Here is a 4,836-nt window from a genome sequence, read left to right as displayed (position 1 = left end):
ACTTCTTTTATAGCAACCCAGGCATGTAGAAATAGTGGTTTTGTAAGTGCTTTTCCTTACTCATTTCAGAAAGCACAGCAAATATGCAGTACCACCGTGTACTTACTGAAGATAATCAATTCGTAGACGGTACATTCTCTGAGGCTAGATGGCATGTTTTCACACAGTACCTGATACTATGATGCCCTTCTGCCATCTGGGGCTTCTGGACCAGCTGTAATATACATGTTCAATAATAACTTAATTGCAAGTCTCACATTACTTCCAGCTTAATGATTTTTTTTCATCTCCACTTGTCATTCAAACATCACTGTCAACATGTCTCAGAAATTATATGAGAAGAACAGGGATGCTTCTGCTCTAGTGTTGTCTAATTAATGCTTCCTAAGGATTAAAGTGGAAGAAAAACCCACTTTAATTTATGAGCATGGATGTAAGCAGGTAAATTAATATGATATTTAAACTTCCCAATTAATAAATAATTTGGTTGGAAGACCCAACTTAACCCTGTCCATCCTGATGCCAGCTGGTGTAGACCTAAACTATCAACTGAGTGCTTGCTCCCATTATCTACACTCCTCACCGCTCTCTGCCAGCTGCCATAGTTGCTATGTCTACTTTCAAGTAATAGTTCTCTTGCCATGTTCATGTTTTCAGCACATGGATTGCCTATATAACTGTTTTGTGCACTGCTGTTGTCACTGTCTGCTTTGCCAAACCTTGTTTTTTCAAATTTTAGCTGGGAATTTAGCCACCAGTAACAAGTAGACTCAGATCCACCATAATTTCCTCCAGAAAAATCAATCATCGCTTGTCTCCTAGATGCTTTAGCATTTGAAGACTTTCTCTTACCACTGGCAGAAATACCAACTAACTCACCTCAAGCTTAAATTGAACTTGTTTTGCGAAAGACCTCTAGGACGTTGTCAAAATGGGATATAGTCAATGGGACTCGATGGACCATTAGTCTGGTCTTACTGCTGACAATCACTGCTATCAGTTTCTTTGGAGGTCGATAAATCAATGAATTTAATCTGAAATAGCCACTAGACAGTAGAATATTAAAAATAAAAAAAAACAGTTGAAAATTTAGTTTTCTGCCTTTCTGTGTGTAAGGGTTATAGTAGCCCACCTTTTCCAATCACACTTTCCGGCATAATAATGCCAATGATGAAAATACATGGACAAAATAAATGGTGCTTTGGATGCAGTTAAATGAGTAGAAAATCTACTTTTTTTCCAGTAATACTTATGGGAGTCTTATTTAAAGGTAACTGTTAAATGTAAATTTAATCTTTCTAATTTTTAAGGCATGCTTCCCTCCTTAAGCCAACATCGATATCAACTTATCTGAGGCCTTGATCTGCAGGCACGGTTAATAACTTATGCATTTCTTTCAAGACCGAGGTCAACTGTGGTAACTAGATGGTATTTTGAATATGTATATCACAAGATAGCATGTCAGTTCTTCAAAGCACAGGGAGACTCCCTGTTGTGGTGGTGCCAGGGAATAAGCTGCATTCACTCTTGTGCTTGGTCCACAGTCATCTCACATAGCTGATGTTCCCAACGCTGACACCGATATCAGACATGCTCCTCATGGCCATCTGTATTTTGTCACCATTTCGTATAATCCTGCTCTCCGTAGGCGTAGGAGGCATTATATTAAGAAGGATGGTGTTTTTAGAAGCATCCAGCAACAGTCTAGTCCAATTTCACTGAAGTCAGTGGTAACACTTCTTTTGGCATCAAATGTGATCGATTAAATCATCAGCATCTTAAAATTTCCATTTCATTGTCTCCATGAGCTCCTGCTTGTGCTAATAAATGGAGAGTGTAACTGGTGTTGGGAGCAGCAGGAGGGAAGGACCGGGAGGGGGAGGCTAATGAGAGACCCTGTCTGTACCAAGGAAATTAATTATGCGACTGGATTAAACTGCAGCACTGAAAGCCTCACTTTGCCCTGACACAGACTACATGCATTAAAGGTTTACGCCGGTGTAATAACCACAGCGATGTTGTTATATGGATGCAAATTTCCTTAATGCAGGCAGGACCTAGATCAGACCACAGTGACTAATACAAAACTGATAAAAGAAAGTGAATTATGTGCAATTGTACTGGAGAGCATGATACAGAAAGAAAATTATAATAGGAAGGTTAAGTGCCCAGTGAGTGCAAACTGATACACAATATCTTGAAATCACAGAGAGTGAAAATTAAAATGGTGAAATGATTTCACATACAGGTAAATGGAAGCATAAAAGCAATCTGTGAACTATGGGAGGGAGAACAGAGTGGGAGCATGATATTTTCAGATGTACAGCCTTTCGCCTATTAGAAATGAATAAGTGATTGAAGGCTAATTCCAATAAACAGGCAATTTTAGTTTTGTTTTTATTTTGGGTTTTCGTTTGGCTCTGCTTTTGTGTGTCATTGAAATGTTTGTGTATTAATAGATACTCACTTTAATAGCATTATAGTAATCTGAACATCTGCAGCTACTGGGCATTAAAATATGATTACTTCCGTATATATCAAGTCATTTTTGCAGTACTTCTGCCTGATTTTGTCATATCTATTAAAATGCAATGGATCGGTCCTTATCGTTACCTATTAACTGGCAACCTTGAGCTGGAGTGTTAAGCAGAAACGACCCTGATGCCTGGAGGCCCGGCTAGCGATTCAGCAGAAGGCAAAGACATTTTATGGCTGTCCTAAAAGCTAAATGACAGGCTGTGTAACTTTCCTAATCAAATAGAATTAAATACAGAGTTATATTCCCACCACCCCTGCTATCCTTTGTTCAAACAAATTGCCTGATCTACTTTTCAACAGTTTACTAAACACAGAACATTTTCTAGATTAGAGGTTTTGATTCTACCAAAAATTCAGCTTAGTTTATTAGAGAAATTAGGTATTTTGTTTAGAGCACCAAGGAGCTCTCACATGGCATGAGAGCTCTCTTGGGATGAGAAACGACTCCCCTCCTAGGCTCAAAGTGACTTTTGAAGAGGTGAACACCCAGAGGGCAAATCCATCCAAAGCATGACTGTGAGTTTGCTGTTAAGGGCTGGAAGACAGAAACCAAAGCGTAGGCAGCTGTTGCCAGTAAAGATGCGGTTAGTAAATTTTTGACCAGCGAAGAAATACTCCTTTATAGCACTCTGAAATGTGATCGCTGTCACTACCGTGCCGGGGGGGAGTGGAGGAAAGAGCAGGCCACTCCTCCTTCCCTTCTTAGCGTGACTGTGATTTTTCATTCTACTCAAAAGAACTTAGAAAAATCCATATTTTCAAAGTTATTTCTGTAATGGTACAATATTTGTTTCCAGATGTGATGCTGGGTTTTAGTCATCTCCAAAGCTTTCAGTTCTAGCTGGGAAATTCATGGCAGTCACGACACACAGGTATTAGGAACTGTCTTCATCGTATCGGCCATCAGCTAGTATTTCTTACACGGCATCCTCCATGCATCCATGGAGTGGTGCTCCAGCGATGTAGTTCTGTACATAGAACTTTAAAAATCATCTGACATTTTATATTTTAATGTGATGAAGTAGGTTGAGGTTTTAATATCATGCAGTTTCATTCATGAGTTAGCTCAGGCATCCCAAACATGTCTGAGGGGAAAAAAAAAAGGTAAATGCGTTTAATCTTAAACTTTGTCAGCAGGATCAGATGCAGCCAGATAAAACAATGAGTGTGAATAACACTGACCTATGAAGAAACAAAAGGAAAAGCAGCATACCTGAAAGATAAACAAGACAAAAAGTGCCCCGAGAGCTTCAATTTGGTGAAATAGTTCAGCCAGTATTTAAGTTTGTCTCTATGAAAACATATGCTTTAATTCCTGTCTAGGTTAAGAATACTTTCCTAAATCAAGTACTAATAACTCTGAGATCTATAAATACCCTGATGGGAAAACTCTGCACTGTAATGAATACAAATGACCCTGTGCAAATGCACTTTGAACAGAAACAATAAGGAAAACAGCATGTCAGTGACCTCCAACCAAAATGTTATTGCATCTCAACATGAGGGCAGTTGTGGACCTTAACATATTGAAAGCAAATTTAAAAATCTTTAGAAAATTCTAAAATAAAAAGGAAGAGTCTGAGAGCATTGAAGTCGCTAATATTGACTACCAGACCCACCCCCGCTAACTTATGGGAATTGATTTGGAAATCCTTAAGGATGGCGTTGCCATCCAACTAACACAACTCCAAATACAAATGGAGGTCACACTCTTTAATTGAGTCAACAGCTCAATGTCCAGATGGAGGTTGGTGATGAGTGGCGTCCCGCAGGGGTCCGTATTGGGACCGGTACCATTTAATACCTTCATCAATGACACAGACAGTGGGATCGAGTGCACCCGCAGCAAGTTTGCAGATGACACCAAGCTGAGTGGTGCTGTCGACACGCCAGAGGGACGGGATGCCATCCAGAGGGACCTGGACAAGCTCAATAAGTGGGCCCATGTGAACCTCATGAGGTTTAACAAGGCCAAGTGCAAGGCCCTGCACCTGGGTTGGGGCAACCCCTGCTATCAATACAGGCTGGGGGATGAAGGGATGGAGAGCAGCCCTGCCGAGAAGGACTTGGGGGTACTGGTGGGTGAAAAGCTGGATATGAGCCAGCAATGTGCACTCACAGCTCAGAAGGCCAATTGTATCCTGGGCTGCATCCAAAGCAGCATGGCCAGCAGGTCGAGGGAGGGGATTCTGCCCCTCTACTCTGCTCTGGTGAGACCCCCCCTGGAGCACTGCGTCCAGCTCTGGAGCCCTCAGCATAAGAAAGACACGGACCTGGTGGAGCGGGTCCAGAAAGGGC

General features: G+C 41.1%; 1 protein-coding gene across 1 annotated transcript in view; it reads right to left on the bottom strand.

Annotated features, from left to right (window-relative positions):
* The window catches only part of CNTN3 (contactin 3 (plasmacytoma associated)), a 159,632-nt gene that overhangs the window by 115,349 nt on the left and 39,447 nt on the right, over positions 1 to 4,836 (bottom strand). The window lies entirely within an intron of this gene.

Source organism: Pygoscelis adeliae, unplaced genomic scaffold, assembly GCF_000699105.1.
Source record: "Pygoscelis adeliae isolate BGI_AS28 unplaced genomic scaffold, ASM69910v1 Scaffold377, whole genome shotgun sequence".
Lineage (NCBI taxonomy): Eukaryota > Metazoa > Chordata > Aves > Sphenisciformes > Spheniscidae > Pygoscelis > Pygoscelis adeliae.
The sequence above is the reverse complement of the archived record's forward strand: the minus strand, read 5'-3'. Positions and strand labels throughout refer to the sequence as shown.